Here is a 24,013-nt window from a genome sequence, read left to right as displayed (position 1 = left end):
CACGGGATGGTGCTATTAGCTGTTATCCTTGATTGCTCCATCATTGGAGCAGTAACTTCTCGCAACCTCTTACAACAAACAAGGCTAAAAAGACATACCATTTCCTTTGTCTAATATGCGTGAAACTACGTGAGATTGACTATGACTAGTGCTTTCTTTAAAAAAAAAGTCAAGTAGCTACACGGCATTTTGGGAGCAGAGGAAATTACTTAACAAAAACTTTATTAGAGATTAAAATGAAAGCACAGTTTCAAATTGACAAATTCTAGAGTACAAGTTTTTAAAATGAGTACTGTGGGAAACAGCATCAGCAACTTATCCACTATTAAAGTCATATAAATGATTACTTGAAGTGCAATGGGCCCAGACAGCCATTTCCTAGTTTATCCCTTCAAATCCCACATCCAAAGATAGATTTTTTTTTAAATAATAGAAAGCCACTTACTACATTTGACTAAAAACAGTTCAAAAGGTAAAGTTAGGAATAAAAAATAGTTCATCTCAAATCTCACCTTATTCTCAGTTTTTGAAGAGAGACTTCTAAGGAATAACGTTACATACAAGACCAACCTACAATTTTTTCACATTTAGGCCATCAGAGAAACTTACGATTTTGAATTAATTCAACCATAGATTTCTGCATAAAAGATTCAAAAAAGGCAGGGGAATCAAGTTTGGTGACCATTTACTCAATTGCCTGGTGACTGCAATTTTCAAAAGCACAATTTTTAAGCAAGTTATTAATTTTAAAAAACATAAGCCCTCTAGCAGGATATCTAGAGGGAGTGGAAAGCATTTAGTGAATATCTAAGTATCATTCCAAGCAAAAAAACCCACATGGTGGCAAAAGAAACATCAGAAGTAGAAAAGAGAGACTGAACATCTTTAATGAGGTGGCCCCAGTGTTTACAACTAATTAGGTTACCATCAAACAGAGATGAACAGAAAAAAAATAGAAAAAAGAAAAAGAAATTGTAGAATTCTGCATCAATTTCTATCAAACATATTTATATAGTTTCAAAAGCTATTATCTCCAATTTTATTTCCCCCCCCCCCCAGTACAATTCCCCAGTCATGGGAATCCTAGATCCACATGACAAATTAGTGAGGTGAAAACAAAATAGAAAGTTTAACAAAAAAAAATGGCATAATGTATACCACAGACTCCTCCATAATAAACAATCCAAAAGTCTTGCTCATCACATGCACTGCCTGTAAATGTAATACTTACTTTCTGTAACACCATCATTTTTCTAACATGCTTGAATTCATATTTCACAAACCTCTGGGCCCTCCAAGCTTGGTCACATTTCTGCCTAATTAAGTCAGGGCTCTCAGCTCCACCTCCAAGTTAGGTGGCATCCGCACCAGCTGAGGAGTCCTCTGCAAAAGCTGTTGAAGTAGGTGACTACTGTAAAAGCCTTTAGTACATCACACGTCCTGGGGAATGGATTCTCTTTCACCAATCTGCCCCCCAGCTCTCACAAACTTGTGCCCTTTCTCCCCTTCCTGTACCCTTCTGCCACCTTTTCCTGCCCAACCACCTCTCCAATAATTTGCCACTGCCATCCTAGTCCTTCCATGACTGACATCCTGAGGGTTCCATTCTCCCCCTGCCCGACAGTCTCATAGCCTGACTCCTCTTTCCCAGGCTTCAAGACCTCAAAATTCCCTGTCTAGTGCTCTCAAACACAGTGCCCCACTCCCCACCTCCTGCTCCCAGATACTCACCTGCCATAACCTACCTCCAACGCTCCCATACCCATCTGCCCAGTACTACCATATCCAAGATTCCCCTCTCCAGTACTCCCAGCACATCACACCCCAACACCAGCCTCCCACCACTGCCACACTTCAAAACCCCCGTACCACTACCACACCCCGAAACAATACTCCAGACCTCTACTTTCACACCATACGATCCCAGTAATGCCATGCACCAAGATCACTGCCACCATTGCTCCCCACCCCACTCCTAAGAACACAGGAACAGGAGTAGGCCATTTAGCCCCTCGAGCATGTTCCGCTCAATTACATCACAACTGATGTGTACCTCAACTCCATATCTCTTCATAGCCTTAAATGGTCCCATGCACCAAACCCAAGATTACACTCCAGAACCACCACTCTCACCAATTCCACCGCCTCTCTGCTCGCAGACAATGATATTTCTCTAGTCCTTCCATATCCCACCAGCCCTTTCCCACTGTTCCAACACTTGAATATCATCCCCACTCTGTATCCTGGAACAACATAATCTTTCTCTGCACCCTCAGCTTTGAAAAGGATAAAATTAACTACATATTGAAATGAATATAATAAGTGACTATTTTACACTACAATCATGGAATTCAACATGAAAATATCAATGCTCCCACAATACTGTGCAAGGAAAATGTAATTATTTGCACTAATATATTCTAAATTATGGAGGTAAATCAACATATCCCCAACTCACCTTGAACACCACATAGGGAAAATGTGAGTGATTTCTTTTAAAAAGGCACTTTATTAAACAGTGCCAGTAAAACAAAAAAAGCAGACAATAATCACTAGATCAAGTAACTGGTTAAAGCAGACAAGCAAGGGTAAACAGAGACAGATTATGCAACCTTTTAGAGAACTAATCTCAGCATGGAAACACTAGCAAGGGGTGGGGAGTACCATAATGAAACAAAAGATCCCCCTCAAAAAAATTGTCCTGAAATCTCAACAAGAGGAGCAAATAACCTGGAAATCTCAGTTCTTCACACCCATTGCAGATCTCTCTCACAAGTCATTCAGGCAAGTTGCAAACTATATAGGATGAGGAACGCCAATTATTTGCAATACTTATGCCACGTCCACAGAAAGCTAGTTTTGTTAAGCTGAAAAGATAACAATCTGTTGCCAGGCAAACTTCCAAAATGACCGGACCCAAGGAAATAGTGATGGCATCCCTTTCTGGCAACTGAGTACTAGAATGTTATATCATGGGAACAAATGTGATATTTGCATAAGAGTCCAGGAAACAATGCACAGGGTTAAGATCTATTCATGTTGCAGCATGGTTTTGACCCATTTATGTACTAAAGCCTAGAATGCTAGGGCTACAGGAAAGATCCAAAAATGATGAGACATGGGCACTGCTGATTCTTCCCCTTCAACATCTCAAACTGAGGCATTTAAACATAGATGTTGTGATGTGTTAATTATTTGAGAGAGAAAAAGATCATTTTAAAAACTTTCATTTTCTACTACTTCTCAATGAGCTGATGCTATAATATTACTGACCGTTTTTCTATTTGGTAGAGATCTTTTATAGCATTAGCTGATTTTCCAGTTAATTGTTCAGAGAATTTTATTTTAAAAATTGTCTCTGCTTCTATCCCACTTTCTACTTCTTTGCTTGTGTGCATTTTTTTAAAAAAAACTTGTTCTTTGGACATGGGTGACATTGGCAATGCAGCATTTACTGCTCATGTCAAGTTGCTCTGAGGGCATTAAGTCAACCAACGACATAGCATAGGACTGGACTCGCATGTAAGCCAGATCAGGAGGGGGTGGCAAGGCTCCTTCCCCTGAACGACATGTGAACCAGCTGGGTTTTTACAACACTGTGGCCGGGGACGGACACGGAGAGAAATATACAGACATTAAAAAGGGAGAAATGCATACGTATCTCCCAATGTGTCTATAAATTTCTCTCCCTATGTTTGTGTGTTTATCTTGTGCTCGTACAGACACACAGACTGGCACTGGATTAGCAACCCACAGTCCATAAGTTCATGTCCCATTACAAGTGGCCCCTGTGTACTTTCAGATGGTTATCTCCATATCGCCAATTTTCTCTCCCCATTTCTGAAAGTCCCTTGTTCACCTCTGTACACCTCATGCATGCTCTCTAAGTGTCTCTTTCCACACTTTTTTAAAAAAGTTTTTTTGGCCCCAGACTGCTGAATTATGTGTATTCACCCTCACCACTAAATGAGGAAAAACCTAACCTGTGATTTAAATGTGCTGTAATCATTTGTACATTACTGTAGTCCAACACAGCCATCTGTGCCAAATGAATAGTCCAATGGCTTACAGTTTTAATCTATGATGCAATATGAGCTGTACTGCTTTCATTAGAGTGCAAGTATGTGTGGAAGACACTTTCGTGTTCTCTATTTCTGTCAATTAAATAAATGGTTATTTCAACCCTTTTTTCTAATGTGGAACATATGGTTTACATTAATAGAATACATAATTTATTAACAATGGCAAGGAATCTTGCTAAAATGCACTTTTGTTTCAATTTGTATCTAATGAAACAGTACAAGGTAATGAAGCAAATCTTATAAATGAGCCATACAGCCTTATGGCTTCAATCGTTCTATCGATTGAAAAATGAGCAAAATAATTTGTGTATGTAAACTGCAAGAATGCTAGTGAACAAAACCAAATTGAAACTCTAAAATAAAGAGTTTTCATAGGTTTTTCTCCAAAACAGTATTCATTGATTTTTCTTCCTATATATTCGAGCTTTTCTGACCAACTTTGCTACAGAAATAGAATAAAAATGTTTTCTTCTTTATAGCTAGCTTATATTTGAAAAAAAAAAGCAATACAAGTCAAGTCAGTACTAGTCCTAGGATTTGAGACGCCATGCTCAGAAAACTCAAACTATTCTTTCCTCCACAACTACTGTTGATACTGCCAACAGGTAGCCCTTCCTTAAAATCATTAAAAGAAACTGAGTTTGTAGAATCCAGTGTTATCCTTTTCAAAGACACATTTTAAATTACATATAGCATTATAAAACACTAAGTTCACAAAGATAAAGATATTTTGTCAAGTTATACATGACTAGGCAACGACAACTCTGCTTAAAATTACTGTGCAATTATTGGAGCAAATATTTGCATGAAGATGGATCTAATTTGTCAGTTGATTTCAAAAATGCCTTCTTCAAAGTATGCAATCGCCCCCACCAAAAACACATACATCGATCCTATAAAAAAGGGACAAATGTTTCCTCCCCTACTATTCAACAAAATATTTTCAAAAAGACTATACAGTTCACAATTATTCAAACTTATTACATTCTATAAAATTAACTCTCAAACATCCACCTGATGCTGGAAGAAAATTCCACATCTGAGGTTCAGCACCCACACATTTTTCCATCTCGGTCATAAAAGGTGGATATTTAGAATTTTGGACATTTTCCCAAAGCAAAATTCAAATATTTGCATAAAGCTGGTGTAATAAAGCTGCTTTCATGCTAAAGGCATTACATTCTTCAAGTGGAGAATCATGTATAGTCTTAAGTCATTTTAAATAAACCAGAAAAAATGAGTCAAACTGGCATTGCAAATATGCTTTTATAAAATAAAAAAAAATTGTACCAAAGTCTGGATTCTGGAGAAGTTGCCAAACACTCATCTGCAGGTGGGGTGTTGCCCAGCATGGCCTATATCTGGAAGTGGGAGGAAAAAAACCCACAAGATTTGGAAAAGAAATTCTGTACTGGATTCCTACTGCTGTAACTTGATATAGGCCATTGCGTAACATACACTAACAGGGTATGAAATTCATTGCCTTTTAGCACTCAGTCTGTAGCTTGACAAAGATACCGCATAACAGATATTTTCCCCAAACTTTTGTCATCAATTGGGTTAGGGTGCGGGGAGGAAAGGAATAAAATGAGGGCTCCAAATGTGCAGTTCTTGAAAATGATAAAAAATACTGTCTGACCTGAGTTTAACAACATTTCAGGTGTACAACCTTCATGAAAATTATGCTTCTTGCTCAGTCATGTAGACTTCTACTCAGAAGTTTGCAATAAAATAATTTAAACACAAAAATAATCCCCCAATAGTACAATGATGATCCAAACCACAGTGGAATCATTACCAGCTTTGAATTAGAGATGGCACTAGTTCTAATAGGCACCTAATTTGGAGAGAAATGGGATAGCGAGATATAGACCAAGAAACACGTGATTAAAAAAATATTGGGGCAGATGCAGTCATTTAAAATTCTGAATCACTAGCAATCCAACAGTTTTGAGCTTTAATTGAACTTTCAATTCTGTAAAAAGCAAAACATTCCAATGTCTGCCCAATTTCTCTTATCAAGGCCCAAAATAATCTACAAGTTTTTACTGGAAGCAAACGGGATTGTTGATCTGAGCAGTCTTAACTTCTAGCAGTCCAGTTGTTTTACATCAGAAGCAGAAACTTTAAAAATCCTCAACAGCACTAACAAGTAACTGACATCCTTTTGCTTTGCAAGATGCATTACAGCAACTATTAGAACGGTGCCAGGCAGGATTTGCATTGTTTTTTCAGCTTTGTGCCAAAAAATGGCATGTTAGTTTCTTTCATGAGAGGAGAAATATGGCACTGAATGGTCTTCTTTCTCTTCCCCCACACCTCACCTGAAAAATTTATTAAGAAAACAAAGTACTTTTACATAGCCGTTCTGAACCAAACATAAATGACCAAGAAGTTATTTTAAAGCAACTCCTTCCACACAGTATTAAAATAGTTGCTGCACCACAGAGTTGTCTCACCTGTACACACGAAAATAAAATATTGTTTAACACGTTTATAAAAGTTGTGCAAAGCACACATTAAAAACAGGTGTAATAAGGAAACCATGACAATTTAGCAAGTCACTGCTTAGATTGAATCTCAAAAGGACGTGTGCAATTTTAACACAACAGCAAGTGCGAGATCACACACGAAAAAAGGTTTCACAAATATGGGTAAACGTGGACAGCATTTGGTCCCTAATTTCATTCTCCTGCTCATTTCCATTTAAGCAGAGCGCCCCGATATCACAAACAGCTAGACATGGTCACACCTACACCCGTTATTATTGCAAGTTACAGTCTTGTTGGATAACTGATTAGAGATCATGTAACAAAACTACAGACAAAATACAAAGCCTCATACATTATCCTAATCTGCTATCATACTTGTTAGTAGCTGATTTCAGAGCAGCACTACTAGGAGGTCACCTACCCACAGTAATAAATGTAGGATGCCATTAAAAAGAGGAAGGGTGTCTCATCAGCAAAACGTCCTTTTTGTCCCAATCGTTCAAATATTGACCATCTTTTGTCAAAGAACTATTAAACAGATATCCAACAAGAGATTAGTTGAAGCATTATCTTAAAAGCCCCTATGAAATCTGCTGGATATACTTCAAAGCATTAAGTGATGTCCCAATTCAAATTTTGGGAGTTTTTAAATAAAACAGCTTTGTTTTATGTAAAAAAGTAAAATAAGGAAAAACATGAAGTTGCATCTTGACTTTTACATTCAAGGTCAAAATATGTTGTAGCATCTTTTCAAACTGATTAAATAGTGAGAAATGTAATCATTCTGCTTATTGAATGCTCCACAAGACAGTACACGTTTAAAACCATGACTAGTTTAAACTTATTTTACTTGACTTAAGAACAGCACAGAAAACCTCAGTGAAAACAAATCTGTAGAGTACACCTCTTAATTCAAAGTACTGGATAATTTAAGAAAAACTGATACAAAAATGTATGCGGTCGACTGATAATTCAAAACGAAATTTTGATTACTTCCGTAAGAGATAGAAACATAGAAAATAGGAGCAAGAGTAGGCCATTTGGCCCTGCTCTGCCATGCAAACCGATCATGGCTGATCGTCTAACTCAGTACCCTGTTCCTGCTTTTTCCCCATATCCCTTGATCCCTTTAGCATTAAGAAATATATCTATCTCCTTCTTGAATACATCTAATGACTTGGCCTCCACTGCCTTCTGTGGTAGAGAATTCCACAGATTCACCATCCTCCGAGTGAAGAAATTTCTCCTCATCTCTGTTCTAAATGGCATACCCCGTATCCTGAGACTGTGACCCCTGGTTCTGGACTCCCTAGCCATCAGGAACATCCTCCCTGCATCTAGTCTGTCCAGCCCTGTTAGAATTTTATATGTTTTGATGAGATCACCTCTCATTCTTCTAAACTCTAACAAATATAGGCCAAGTCGACCCAATCTCTCCTCATAAGTCAGTCCTGCCATCCCAGGAATCAGTCTGGTAAACCTTCTTTGCACTCCCTCCATGGCAAGGACATCCTTCCTCAGATAAGGAGATCAAAGCTGCACACAATACTCCAGCTGTGGACTCACCAAGGCCCTGTATAACTGCAGTAAGACATCCCTGCTCCTGTACTCAAATCCTCTTGCAATGAAGGCCAACATACTATTCGCCTTCCTAACTGCTTGCTGCACCTGAATGCTCACTTCCACGACTGGTGTACAAGGACACCCAGGTCTCTTGCACCTCCCCTTTTCCCAATCTATCACCATTCAGATAATAATCTGCCTTTCTGTTTTTACAACCAAAGTGGATAGCCGCACATTTATCCACGTTATACTGCATCTGTCATGTTCCTGCCCACTCACCCAACTTGTCTACATCACATTGGAGCCTCTCTGCATCTTCCTCACAGCTCACATTCCACCCCAGCTTTGTCTCGTCTGCAAACTGGGAAATGTTACATTCTGTTCCCTCATCCAAATCATTGATATATATTGTGAATAGCTGGGGCCCAAGCACTGATCCCTGTCACCCGGAAAAAGATCTGTTTATTCCTACTCTGTTTCCTGTCTGTCAACCAATTCTCAATCCATGCCAGTATATTCCCCCCAATCCCATGTGCTTTAATTTTGCACAATAACCTCTTGTGTGGGACCTTATCAAAAGCCTTCTGAAAATCCAAGTACACCACATCCACTGGTTCTCCCCTATCTATTCTACTAGTTACATCCTCAAAAAAACTCCAGTAGATTTGTTAAGCATGATTTCCCTTTCATAAACCCATGCTGACTTTGTCCAATCCTGTTAATGCCCTCCAAGTGTTCTGTTATCACATCTTTTATAATACTCTAGCATTTTCCCCACTATGGATGTTAGGCTAACTGGTCTGTAATTCCCTGTTTTTTCTCTTTTTAAAAAGATAGTGGGGTTACGTTTGCCACCTTCCAATCGGTAGGAACTGCTCCAGAGTCTATAGAATTTGGGAAGATGATCACCAATGCATCCACTATTTCCAGGGCCACTTCCTTTAGTGCTCTGGGATGTAGATTATCAGGCCCTGGGGATTTGCCAGCCTTTAGCCCCATTAATTTCCCTAGCACTATTTTTTTTTTTTACTAATACTGGTTTCCTTCAGTTCCTCCCTCACTAGCCCCTTGGTTCCCTAACATTTCTAGGAGGTTATTTGTGTCCTCCTTTGTGAAGACAGAACCAAAGTATGTGTTTAATTGTTCTGCCATCACATACATACTCCAGGAATTCCTCCCCCACAGTATTATTGCTAATTTGGTTTGACCAATCTATATGTAGATTAAAGTCACCTATGATTATAGTTGCACCCTTCTTGCATGAGTCTCTAATTTCCTGTTTAATACCCTCCCTATATCTCCACTACTGTTTGGGGGCCTATAGACAACGCCTGCCAACATTTTCTGCCCCTTGGTGTTTCTTAGCTCCACCAATACAGATTCCATATCATGATTTTCTGAGCCAATATCCTTCCTCACTATTACATTGATTTCCTCCTTTACTAACAACGCTACCCCACCTCCTTTCCTTTTTGCCTGTCCTTCCTAAATATTGAATACCCCTGGATTTTCAGTTCCCATCCTTGGTCACCCTGCAGCCATGTCTCCGTAATCACAACTATATCATAACTGTTAATATCTATCTGCGCTGTTAATTCATCTCATTATTGAGAATGCTCTGTGCATTAAGACACAATGCCTTTAGACTGCTAGTCATCTTAGTTTTATTTTGCATTATGGCCCTATTTGTTTTTCACCCTTGTTTTCTCTGCCTTCCACTATTGCTTCTTCCCTTTCTGCCTTTTGTTTCTATCCTCGTTTCCCCCTCCTGTCTCCCTGCTCAGGTTTCCATCCCCCTGCCATTCTAATTTAAACCTTCCCCAACAGCAATAGCAAACACCACCGTGAGGACATCGGTCCCGGTCCTGCTTGGGTGTAACCCGTCCCGCTTGTACAGGTCCCACCTTCCCCAGAACTGGTCCCAATGTCCCAGGAATCTAAATCCCTCCCTCCTACACAATCGCTGCAGCCACACATTCATCTGGTCTATTCTCCTGTTCCTATACTCACTAGCACGTGGTACTGGTAGTAATCCTGAGATCACTTCCTTTGAGGTCCTGCTTTTTAATTTATTTCCTAACTCCTTAAATTCACCTTGAAGAAACTCATCCCTTTTTTTTTTAAACCTATGTCATTGGTACCAATATGGACCACGACTACTGGCTGTTCACCCTCCCCCTCCAGAATGCAGTGCAGCCGCTCCATGACAGATAAAAGCCAAGGCATTATTTTACTGGAAACCAACCGTGTTGCATTTAATGGGGAAAAGCAGGTTTTTAAGGTTGAGTGCATGATTAAATTATAGCATTGTAGCTTACTCTTACTTTAATTCTACAACACCAAGTTATAGTCCAACAAATTTATTTTAAATTCCACAAGCTTTCGGAGGCTTCCTCCTTCCTCAGGTGAACGGTGTGGAAAAAAAAAATTTTTCCCCCCCCACACCGTTCACCTGAGGAAGGAGGAAGCCTCCAAAAGCTTGTGGAATTTAAAATAAATTTGTTGGACTATAACTTGGTATTATAGAATTGTTTACAATTGTCAACCCCAGTCCATCACCAGCATCTCCACATCATTACTTTAATTCAGTTGCCCTGTCTGCAAGGCCTACAAAATAGCTGGCTCAACAATGGAGCCAACACAACCTCAGAATTTAATACATATCATGACCCACATATCTGATATGAAGACAATTATTTAATGCAGCACTCCTGAACCAGAACCAGACAGATAAATACAAGAGGTACCAACAGTTTAAACAGAAAACCATGACCTCCCCCCACCCCCATATGTACACCAAGTTGCTGAAATTCACTGTAGAGCAGTCATAGCATCTGTTGCAGCACAACTTAACTAGGACTACAAGCAAACATAAACTTCAACCTAGATTATTCCAGGAACTCTGCCTGCCTTACACTCATTATTGATGGTTTCTTCTTGAAAATATATATGCATCAGCAGTAAGAATCAATTTGCAAACATCCAAATTTTGATGCCTAATGCTTTTTTTCCCCACTACAAAACACTTAACTTTTCACAGATGAGTAAATTACCACTACCAGAGCCTTTGGTCACACAAAGAAACATGAAGCTATTTTATCTCAATATCTACAGGAGGTTCATTCATAGGGCCCGGAACCTGGACAACGTTAAATGGACAGGTTGTTATTCCTTCTAACTTCAGATCCTACATAGTTGTTTTTGTTCAATGTCACACGCACACATTTTGTTCTGTTCCAAAGAGCTTTGAGCAATTCAAATCATTTTACATTGACCAGAACTGAAGCAATTTGAAAAAGAGGGAACAAACAGAAGAATACTCCACCCTAGATAAGTACCATTTTCAACACACACTTTTTAAAAGGGAGATTTCAAACTAGGAGGCCCTGTGGCAGTACTTTGACATTTCCTCACGGTCAGTGCTAGATTTCAAAATCAGAAATTGACCAGTTTTGGCTACACATTTATTATTGAAATGCATTCCTACTAATGAAAAGGTAACATTTAAACTGTTTAAAATCAAAATATTTTGTAATAGTTTAAACTGGAGAGGAGGTATGGTTTCACACTGTACTGTTAATCTCAGCTGTGCCAGAAAAAGTGCAATTCAGGCATTCTCCATTTGGGGGGGGGGGGGGGGGGGGGGGGGAAGAACTCCTCATGTGACCCTGGCAGACATACAGGAGAACAATTTTCCTAGCGGCTTTCATCACGCGGGGTGTCTACTCCACCAACCCAATGCAGTCAGTGAGAGTAGAGGTTGATTTTCATTTTGGGCCTCACTTAAATTGAAATTGGTGAGGTTCTAGATTTAATCCTGCTCTCTGTAGGCAGCAGGCCGATTGGGATGGTGGAAAATTTGGTGGGCTGCCGACTACTTCAAGGTAGCCGATTGTCTCAAAGGGGAGGTACAGTTTTCAAGTGATCAGTAGAAAGCAATTTTCTGAAACAGCAAGCAGCACGAGGTTGTCCAGATCTAATTCTCAGATGCAGCCAAGATGGTGCTCATAAACCAAGGAATGAGATGGTGGGCTTCTTTCCCTCAAATCGATGAGGGCTCCCATCAAATGAATCAATAGCAAAGGAGAGGTGGCAGAGCAAGCCAATGCCAGAACATGATTGCAGTGCAGGAAGAAATTTAATGACTTCACTAAGACTACCAAGGCAAGAATGCCCTTCACCACCCTACTTTAGCCCCAGCAATCCTTCCCTCCCCCACTTCCTATGCCTCTCCTCCAATCACAACAGGATACTTCATTATACCTCCTTCTGCTTGCACTTGCACCAAGGCCTGTTATTACCCTCACAATTATTTCCCCTTCTTGGCCACACTTACTGCTTCTTGAAGAATATAAAAGCATAATAGCAACTGCAGGTACCAGAAAGGGGGTACGGACCTGGATGAAGCACTGCAGATCATACACCAGTTGCACATTAATAGAGTGGAAGCCCTGGAGATTCATGAAGGCAGTGGGGCTATTTGAAGGAGCCCGCAGTCAATGAGGCCCTAGACTAGGGGAAAGCCTACAATCTGTGGGAACCCCGGAGCCCTATCCTGCTGCTTCTGGTTGTCCATGGGAAATATGATAAAAGTTCTTGGTCCAGCAAACATGGCATCAGTTACCTGCTTAACACAAGAATGAACTGCAGACACTGATGTCGCTGATATCCCCAGTACCTCAACCTCCTTCCAGGCGGCCAAAGTTGAGGGTTGCTGTGACCCCGACTGCAACAGGCAATGTTGCATCAGCTGTGGCAGTTGGCTGCAGGTCTTGGTGCAGGAGGCGACAACTCTGACAGCCTCCCTTGAGAAACACAGCCTTCTTATGCGCTACTCCTCAGAACTGCAGGAATATTGTCCTGGATCTCTATGTTCTGTTGAGGGGATCAGGATTCCTACAAGCATCCCTCCATCTATTTGATTTCCCTGTAGCTGTAATTTTGTTTGCTCCTTGCTCCTCTGCCTCTAGCCAGAGTGAAACTGCAAGAAGGACCCTCATGATGAAAAAACTGTGCTGCCAGACGTCCCTTAAGAGTTTAAAACATTGTATAGCCACTACATGCACTTTCAAATAGTCCAAGTAGCAAAAAACTATAATGTAATTCAAGCGAAATGTCTCCCAATACTTTGCAGTATTTTAGCTGAATGCAGGTGAGGATCCTTTTAAATACCACTGGAAATGGCTGCCTCCTGGCTTGCATCATCCATGGTTTGTAGACAATTTGAAGAACTTGTATGAATAACTAGTTTCACGTGCAAAAGAAATTTACTTCAGCATCAACAAGTTTACAGTCCAAGAACTCCCTTTTCCAAACCTCTAGGTCCACAACATTCAATAGAACAAAAACAGCAAGAAATAAGCACAAGTAGAATTATAAAGGCGTCAGCAGGGTGAGTGTACTGCAGGTTCTTAAAGCACAGTCGCACTTAGCCAACGGCAACCTCACTGCAAACTTGCCATATCCGCTAATGCTAGCATCCAGGAAGATGCATTTTTAATCTAGCTTTCCTAGCCAATGCCTTAGAGAATCAGGCAAGTTTGCATTCAATTGCTGCTGCTAGTTGCAAGAGACCCATGTTTCAGGAAACGGAGTCACAAACAAATATAAAAGCTATTGTTGAAGTTGTCGGGGCTTTGTGGCCAGAATGCCAGAGCTTGTGGGCTGCATTTAGCCCACATGCTGGAGTGTGGACATCCTAGCTTTAAATGGAAGGTGCATTAGAAATGCCTCAGGTTATATGAAAATATGGAGTACAAGAGAGCTTCAGATAATTAAAGCCGATCAGCTCATTTGATTTCAGCCATCCAGAGTACTAATCCCATCAACTTCCAGTTAACAGCATCTATCGGTTTCTTAAATGTGTCCAGTGTCATGGCCTCAACCTGCCTTCCTGGCAACCCATTCTAACTTTGATTTTTGATTCCTATGCAGCAAAGCAACTGGCCTGCAACTCTGCATTGTGCCAATAGCAAATCCAAGAGCAGCAACTCTGAGAAGGCTGCAGGCAGACATAATTTGGTCTCTTACCACACTATGGCGCAGCACACTGAACAGAAAATCTATTGCACCAAGTGAGATTTACTGCATTTCATCACTACTAATACCTACAATAACTCCAGCTAATGCAAGAGTGTTAGTGGACACTCAATGCGAAGTAGCTTTAATAATGCTCAAAGCTTTGTTTCTTGCTTGAACCTGCTTTTTCTAATTCTGCAATGACAACAGGGATGGGACTACATGGAAGAGATTTTAAAAGCAAAACTATGGGAAATAGTTTCATAACAAAAATTCATAAAGATCTGACAATTCAGAATGATAACCTTGATAAAGCTACCAATCATTTTGCTTTGTAGCCTGAGTTATGGTAGTTCACAGATGAGAAAGGCCCATTATTCTACAAGTTGAAAATGAATTACAGTACAACAGAAAAAAATGCTTGAAACTTGACACTGGTGAGAAACAACTCATTCATTCCACAGGCATGCTCCATCTGGCAAAATCTTGAATACCTCAAAAAATTTCTAGCAGAGATATTCACATGTGAATTGCCATTTTTCACTCACATACAGTAGCAGTTGAGTACCACCGATCACTTAAAATACAGCCTACAAAACAAATCCTTCAAATCTAATTTCTTTCCACAAGTCTTTTTGATATTACTAGTGCTGCATTTAAAATCAACTACATATCTTTAGCCCAGCAAAAAAAGTCAAATTTTAACATTAAAAAATAGATAGCAGCTCATGATGCAATGAACCAGTGCGCTCGAGCAGCAGCAATTGGGTACATTTTTACAAATCCTCACAGAGCAAGTTCCCAAACTGAAAAGTTGTTAAGTGTGTCTGAAACAGAAGAGAGAGGGGCATGAGCAAAGAAAAGCAGGCAAGAGAAAGGACAGACCACAAAAACCCATAGGCTTCTTAATAGCCATTGAAAGGCCAGCACTAACTAGAGGCTGGAAATGGCTTGCTTAGGGAATATGGAACAACACAGGGAATCCAAACATTATTGGTCAAATGCTGTTGAAAGCTAAATTTGCATTTTTGTAACTACAATAAACTTTGAGAAATCAATATCCTTGATCGCCTCTCCTTCAAAAACTTCAGCCAATCTACTGCCCAAATCCTCTCCAATACACCCACCCCTATCGTGGATAAGCTCCATGGCTTACTGTGCCCCTGCAAATCAAATTCAACAACCTAAACTTCAAAATCAATCCATGTTCTTACTCTACTTATTGAAGTACTTTTCTCTAGTTACAAGTCTGAGTGTGCACCCTTTACTCTGCTGATCCATGTCCATTCCCCACTTCCCTCTGCTCTGCCATTATACCATTCCCTTCTGGAATTCTCTGAAAAACTTTACTTTGTTACCTTCTTTCCTGCCTTCAAAAACCTTACCTCTTCAACAGTGAATTTAACCTCTTCATTCCCCTAGTCCTACTTCTGCTCAGCGTAAAGCACTGGCCATCCTCTTGCATGTCAATTTCTTTATAAATGCATGTTGTTTTCAACATTGACCTAAACTAGAGTACGTGTGTGAGAAAAGAGGAGAAAAAAAAAAGTACAGCCAAATGATATAGGCAGCTGTACCAGAGGGCAAAAGCCATTCATTGCGTAGCTTTGAACACTATACTATAAATGCTGCCATACAAGTCATCCATTAAATTCAAATTGTATTCCTTTGAAATCTAGGAATGTAGATATCAAGCTAGATTTACCAATTCTGCATACAGTCCAATTCAAATTCCTGCTCAGCTCTATCCTATAGTATACCATATCACATGTCAAATCTGCAATATGATATAGTTTAGTACACATCAAAAAGAAAACAAAACATCCTGTAAAACAAATTAATTTCAGATTTACACGATTCAAATGAAATCTAACTGTATACATCAACAGGGTTTGAATTGACAGGATTTCGAACTCTACCTCCTTAAGATTCTTCAGCTGACAGCATGAAGTAGGACTAGGGAGAGAATCTACAGAGCTAAGTGTTAGTGTCTTTAAAAGTCCAATTTGTGCAAGTGCAAAATTTAGCACTTGAATGAGGGATTATAGTTGAGTTATTGGTTATGAGCAGAAAGCAATTAGCTTTCTTGCTGTCCTTAATTTCAGGGCCTGCAAATCAGAAATCTGCTGTTAGACAATAAAAAGAATTTCTCAACTGTTCTCCTTTGAGTAGTCTTCTTGAGGCTCCCGCCTGTGCTCTGCAGAGTTGTCAAAGTCATCAGGTACTGTACTGTAGTACATACCTTTTGTCCATACACTAAATCCAAAAACCAAAGCCACTTGCTCCCAAAAAATTATTCATTACAGTATGAAAACTCTTGGGATACAAAATGTAATATGCCAGATTTTGTGCCAGCAGAATCTATTATTGATCCAGGTTTCTAAAATTTGTTATGATTAACCTCTGCTGTCCAATATTCAGCACTTTCACGACAATTGCATTACTAAGTTTTCTTTTACATGCTGTAGCGAAGTGTTTTTGTCCTCCACTTTTGATGAGCTATTTGTACTCAAAGCAAGAGATATTAGCACTGGTGAATGGAACACTTTTCTATGGTTTGTATCCCATGTCAGCAGCAAGCATTACGATAGATTAAATATAATGCATATAGTGAAGCTCCCCATACTTCACCCCAACTTCCAAGAAAGTACCCCAGACTGCATCACTGAATTGTTTCTACCCTCCAGCCATCTGTAGTGCCTCAGAGTGAAGTTGCCAGTTCAGTCCCAATGAGACTACCCAAACATTGGGTCAACATTACTCCACTCTAAACTTGAAATACCATAAAATAGTAAAATTTCCACTTTTTTTTCCTTTGTACATTAAAAGGAAATGCATAATTAATATTTGGATTCAATGAAATTGAAGTGCTACTATGCACCAATGAATTTCATTTAATTTCAGGGATCCTTACAAGTATGCAGAATTCTTCCAAGAATAATCAGTATCCTGAATGTTCATTTGATCACATTCAACAGACATCCACCAGAGGAATTGCCTACAAAATAGTAACTACCACCATTACAGGGAGAACCATGTCAAAAATAAGAGCACTGTGGAAAGGAATTAAAAAAAACAGAAGATTTCAAGCATCTAAAATGACAATACCAAGGAAGGAAATATTTTACTGGATTAGTAATTAAAATATGGAATGCATTACAAGTAGTTATTTAGGCCAAGTCAATGACAACATTGAGAAAAATAATAAAATGTACAAGCAAAGCAGAGAAATGGGATTAAAATGCATAGGAATGATGAGCCAAATGGCCTTATGTGATAAAATTTCAATGAAAACAAATAACTGTAGACTGAAGAGATCAATTGCAGGAGTCAAAGATCATGTTTTGAAAGTTTTAAATGAGCAATCATCTCAAAACAAAGTTTTTTGTTAAAAAATTCAAATCAACATTCAGTTGTCAGTCTACTCCAGCAGCTCCACTATTCATTCCTGGCTAGTTGCATAAATGCTTGGGATTTCAGCAGCAAGGGTCAGTTTGGGGTACGGATACAAAATTTTGAAATCCTGGCCTACACTCTGCCATTAGTACCTTTATTTTTTGGTGAATTTTCTGTTCAAAGTGAGGGATGTTAGCACTGGGAAAAAGAACCATTTCAGGCACCTAGTGACATCAAGCAGTACACGATCAGGTGCAGCATTGTAGGAGGCAGTTTAAAGACCCCCCTACTCTTATCACAATGTGCCTCAGTCCCAATCTCAGAAGATATCTACTTCACCTATAACATTTTGTACTTTTCACATCAGCCTTTTCTGCATGAGATTGCCAATTACTTCTGTATTGTAGGCCCATGCTCATCAGGAAATGGGTTTACGTTAGCTTTAAATCTGGATCGCAAACTACTGCCAATTTGTTTTTAAAGTCATTGTTCACACTTTCAACCCTTGAAGTTGTGTGCTTTAGAGAAAAAAAGCTTTGGATAATAGCCTCCTAGCAGACCTGGAAATATAGTAGGCAACAACTAGGTGCTCACTTTCTATAGGCTTACACAATGACTCCTTCCCACTGAAACCCCCTCCCCATGACCTAGTAAAACACACTAGCTCTAAATAAGCACCAACTGCCCCAGCCTGCTGTCTGATCATTACTTATCTGGCCAGCATCAATTTGCTTTCACCCACTTAATACCAATCTGCCAATGAACTCCATGTACCAATGTGCAATCTTGCAAACATATTGGAACACAATGTAGTGACTCAACCAAGCACCTTAAAAAAAGACAGCTTTATCTCTGGAATGTTATTATTTGAAAATAAAGAATTTTTAATTTATATTATACAGAAAAACAGCTTTAATGAAAAAGGAAAAAACAAGATGTGGGGAAATGCAGTATGATTGATCAAACTATGCAAACCTTTGGGCATCAATTAAGCATGCCATGAACAAGTTCAGACACAAGTGGTTTCTGAAATTCATCTGATAGTGTTTTAAAACATTGAACTTTAGCCAGTTTAACATCAGCCAATTCCTTCTCCCTTCCATAAAAGCACAATACATTCCATGTCAGACTCCAAGTAAACTTCAAATGTGACATACTGTCCATTAGCAAGACCATTCACTTCTACCTCCAAAGCAATGTCTGTTTAAAACCCTAACTCACCTCTCAACAACTTTTGACCTGAAAGCCTAATTTCTCCTAAGCTGCTCTGACCAGTCTCATCTTCCCCAAACAAACTCCAACATATGCAAATTTCCACCACCCCTGTCCTTATGACCACACCTTCTACTGTCACTCTCTCCTGGATTTCAAATCCCTCCATGGCTTTGCCACGGCCTACTCCAGAACTACATCCCAGCTGGGACTGGCTTACAGCGAGACCATCGACTCCACCACCATGGAGTTGACTGTGTGCAATTTTCTCCCTAAATCTCAGGTTTTCTACCTCTACCACCCCCCCCCCACCCAGTCTTTAAAAACCTCTTCAGTCAGTACCCTAAACTTTCTCTCTTTACTTCCTGTAAGGTCTCGATTACTCCATCCCGTAAAAGTGCCTTGCAACATTTCATCAGTATGTGGCATCAGTAGCTTCTTTTTTCTACTTCCTCATCTTGTGGGAATACCTGGAAGCAACTGCTAGATGTTTAGCCAATCAAATGCCTGCAAAAATAGATTTAGTTTCATTTGGAAAATTGAAACCAATGGTGCACTATATTTTGTTTTCTAACAATTTTGGGGGGTGGGGGAAAAATGTCAAGCCATCCCAATTAATGCACTATCTCCACCATGCTGAACATCACAGTACCGTTGCACAGTCACAGTCAATCTTTCTATTAGTTTCTTCTGTTGTGAAAAGACTCAGCTAACTGAAGTAAGCCAATTTTGAATGGCATGCAAACTCATTTGCAACATTGATCTGTGCACCAACTGCTCAAGAGGCACAAAGTTTAATTTTATAAATGTCACCCGCATTACTGGATTCCTGTTTGGCATGTAACAATTTCAAACCTCTGTGCAATACTACCCATTTCATTAAAGTATCTAAATTCAGTAAATGCATAGGCTGCATTAAAAATGCAACCTGTTATTTCTATAGAACCCAGCTAAAAATAGGCCTATTTCTATTTACATGATATTCAAACATTTGAAAGCATTAAACTGCCAACTGATCATCTTATAGCTAGCATAAATATGTTTGAACGTTCAAGCAATTACAAGGTAGCCCTTTCATTGTAAATAATAAAGTTCCTCCAAAGAAGATACATTTTGTATTGCTGTAGTTTATAGGAATAATTAATAGTTATTTGACAAGTGTCATCAGGTCTTCCACACATAAGAAATACCATTAAGGCATTTTAAAAAAAAACACGAAGTGCCACAATTGTTACATATTTGATATTTCAGTAGCAGCCTCTTAAGTTCGATATTTGTACACATGATGTGCATCAAATGCATCCTCTAACCTCAAGCATTTTAATAAATGCACTGTGTCTGTACAGTACAATAGAGACATCGTTTCTAAAAAGTACAACCCAAGATGTCATTTATTTTTGTTCCAGAACAGTGCAATGGGAAGTTTTAAATCAAAAGATAATTTTAAACATACACAATTGTTGTCGTACCTCAGATCTAATCCTTTGCAACTCCAAGCAGAAAACATTCCAGCTCCAAAGTAAAATAGCTACATGCAAAATAAAAAACTAAAAGTAGGTTGGGAGATCCTGCATGCTTGAGTGGATTGGATGCTTTTGAGATTCTTAAAAAAAGTGCAAGTCTCTACAGATCAACCTAAAAGCAGGTATAATCATGTTGAACACTGCCCAAAGGAAAACATTCCATTTAAAAACCTGCTTAATTCAATGCAGCATTCTGTTTCCCCATCATCTGACTTAATCGGTCTGTAAATAATCAGTATTCAAAATAACGAGATAGTTAGCAGAGTTCACAGTAGATAGATCTATAAGGGGTAATGCATTATCAGAAGAACATTATGCTTGGATGGTCTCAATAAATTGAGTGCATTTAATTAGAATTTTAAAAACTGATTACAGTGTTCTTTTAAAACAAAGCAACAATTTTTGCTGCGAACAATGTAATCAGTACATAACAGTCCTTGTACCTACCTACAGGGGCCAGCAAAAACCTACCTTGGATCCAGCTCTCCTGACCCTTCACACGACTTACCTGGGAAATGTGTAGATCTAAATTGCTTAAAAGAAAGCTGGGAGGGGAACTGAATGTAGGTTACGGTAGCCTGGTGATTATGGGTCTGGACTAGCAACCCAGGGGTCAGGAGTTTAAAAATCCAACAGTGAAAAAAAAAACCTAGTAATTTGTGTGCCAGCACCAGCAAATGATCGTAAAAACTGGCTCGCTAATGTCCTTCAGGGAAGGGAGCCTGCCACCCCTACCTGGTCTGACTGATGCGTGACTCCAGTTCCACATGACGTGGTTGACTCAATGCCCTCAAGGAACCTAGTGATGGCCAATAAATACTGCCTCATTAGTGTCACCCACGTCCAAAGAACAAAACAAAAAAAATTTAAGCCACAGGTGCCAACAAATTTTAACAGCAGCCTGTCCCATGCATGATGGGTGTAATTTATTTCTTCCTTCCCACATTCTATAAGCTTGTTTTCAGACCAGTGTAAAGAGAAACCTGTCCAAAGCAAATTCTGTGAAACCACAACAGGAAGAGGAGCAAAAAGTAGACAATAACGCTTTTCGTTGCAACGGCCATGTTTTTAGCTCCCTCATTTGATAAGCCTCCTTGCAGTGTACAAATGGGACAGCTTCACCAACAGAAGGAAGAAACTCCAAATACAACTGAGCATAACCAAGGTATAAAACAATTTAAAAGACTATTGGAATTAATTTACAGTTTCATTGAAATAATAGGATTATATTACCTCATTAATGGCACACTACATTATAATTATATTGATTATTTGGTTAGTGTGATTTACATTCTCATACTGATAAAGCACAGCTTTATAATTGCAATAAATTAATGTATTCTTCATTAATACAAAAAATTATCCAAATTTTAGATAAATATTTGCAAAACCCCAAATAGTCATACATTTATGAAGTAAACATAGGCAACAGAATAATTCACTCAAGACTTTGCCACTCAAGTTATGTCAACCAAGCACATTTTTGTTAGGTATTAGAGATCTAAATATTTAGTCAGGCAAACCATAATGAAGTGAATGAAAGTGGAGGTTGTAATGATCTAAATCACTTCTCGCAAATTATGCATTTCATCCAGACCATTAAGCCAGTATTAAATATAATTTTAATTTAAAAAGTATTCAAATGCTTATGACAAATGCCTTGCTTTCAAATAATCATGATAATGAGATGTCTCCAATACAATTAAGAATATGTTACATTGTACTATTGCAAGATTTGAGAGAGGAAACTGAAAATAGATTGTGTATGTTAAGATTCATATTAAAAGTAACAGCCTGTGGTACAACGCACAGATAAAAACAAAATTACTTTCCCCACAAGAAAAACATCTGATTATCCATTTTCCAATCTTCAAAAATATTGTCTTTCTTCCCTTTTCTTTCACCTTTCTCCAAAGCACACGACATAAACACGCATAGTACATTCGCAGTTTAAAAACCAGCAGAACCCAGAACAGTTGAACGGTTAGGCAAAAGAGAAACCTTCAAAATGGGTTTTTTCTTTTCCCATGAAGGAGTTCAGAATGCTGCCTTTGCCAGTCCATACCCCAATACACTCGAGTCAAGGTGATGTTAAAAGGGGTCTAATTTAACTGAATGATCTCCATACGGAAGACATTTTACATACCATGCTACAACTGTCCATTATCACTTGTGAACAATGTTATCACGAGATTTATTTAGCATATTGGTAGCAATATACTTCAGCAGAAACTGCACTTAAGAAAATATGCTTTAATGTTGGACTCATACCTTTTTTTTTGCATTACTCCTAACATACCATCTCAAATGGTTCCCACCACCAGTGATACCTGCAACCAACATGTACCACACCTCACCCTAATAGTATGCATTTCAAAATGCTCATTCCAATTACAACTCATGATTGAAAGGTCAAAATCTAGAATTGTACTGGTGGTTGTTTTGTCACAGTTCAAATGGAAATTGTACAAAAATTTCACTCATGCATTATTATGCTTTACTGAAATCCTAATGACATTAGTTAGTCCTTAGATAATGTTACCAAATCCCACAGATCACAATAAAGTTGATACACTATTTATGATATGATTTTACAGTATTCTATTTTAAACAAACCAAGGCAATATAGGTTAAAAGGAGTTACTGTTATAGAAATTGAAATCAACTGTTGAGTGCCCAATCTTTAAATGTGAAAATTGGGGGACTTCAACTTGTGTGGAATCATACTGGCAGAATAAAACCGAGGCATGCAATTTGTGTATCTTCCACTTACTACATTTCCAAAATCTATCAGAAAGCTAACATTTTCAAAGCAGATTTGGTTATACACAAGATCAGAAGTTTGCCCATTTTAACTATCTCAGAACAGATTTCCAAATACGTGTAGTAACCATCGGACGAGGTAACACAAAAAAAAGTGTGAAGTTGGCATAGTAAACAAATGACACTGGTTTGAATTAAACGAGAGAGTTTTCATTAAAGAACAAAACAAAAATTATATTCTTGTGCTATGGCCTCGATATGCATACCTGTTACTTCCTTACTAAATGTCCGTGCCCGTCCAATCTTTTGGAGCACGATTCCGAACTTGAGAGATTGCTATTCCACAAGCACCATCTTAAAAAAAAAATCTAATTCCACTGCACTAGGTAAACCAAGCATATCAGTTAAATACTCACCACTATATTTCATGCAGGGGAGGGGGGGGGGGGAATGGAAAGAAAAACATTACAAGAGAGAGCGCATTTTGAACCATTAGTCTACAGAGAACTTGATTTTAGTGATTTTTTTTTTAAAAATCAAACGTTTTACATTTTAGTCCCACAGGATGTGTCCAGTCACCACAACAGAGACACTGATTTTGACACCCAAAAAAAATGGGTTTGTTTTACTTGGAAGATTTTTTCGGCACACAATTATTTTGCGCAAATGTAAATGGATTACAAATGAATGCAAGGTATCCATACAGCGGGCACGATGTGAATAGCACAACACCGAGCCCCCCCACCAACAACTCTGCGTGCTACACCTACCCGGTCAAGCTGGTAAGACAGGAGCCGCTCGCCAACTACATCTACGGGCAGCGAGAGGCACAAGAGAGATGCGGCGAGGGGGGGGGGGGGGGGGGGAGAAAGAGGAGGAAAGAGAGCGCGCGCGCACAACCTAACCTAGCAGCCCCCGCTGATTGACACCCGAACCAGTCAATCAGCAGCCAGGGAAGCACCCG

At 39.1% G+C, this 24,013-nt stretch overlaps 1 protein-coding gene across 3 annotated transcripts in view; it reads right to left on the bottom strand.

Moving 5' to 3' along the window:
- The window catches only part of LOC137301743 (D-glucuronyl C5-epimerase-like), an 82,949-nt gene that overhangs the window by 58,644 nt on the left and 292 nt on the right, over window positions 1-24,013 (bottom strand). The window contains exon 1 of one of the 3 annotated variants that reach the window (XM_067971362.1): window positions 23,820-23,874. The exons of the other annotated variants lie outside the window; for them this stretch is intronic. The gene's annotated coding sequence lies outside the window, so the exon portion shown is untranslated. Of the gene's footprint in view, window positions 1-23,819; window positions 23,875-24,013 lie in introns of those variants that run through there. 3 annotated transcript variants of the gene reach the window in all.

Source organism: Heptranchias perlo, chromosome 34, assembly GCF_035084215.1.
Source record: "Heptranchias perlo isolate sHepPer1 chromosome 34, sHepPer1.hap1, whole genome shotgun sequence".
In the NCBI taxonomy this organism is placed as follows: domain Eukaryota; kingdom Metazoa; phylum Chordata; class Chondrichthyes; order Hexanchiformes; family Hexanchidae; genus Heptranchias; species Heptranchias perlo.
Note: the sequence above shows the minus strand (reverse complement) of the source record. Positions and strands in the feature narration are given on the sequence as shown.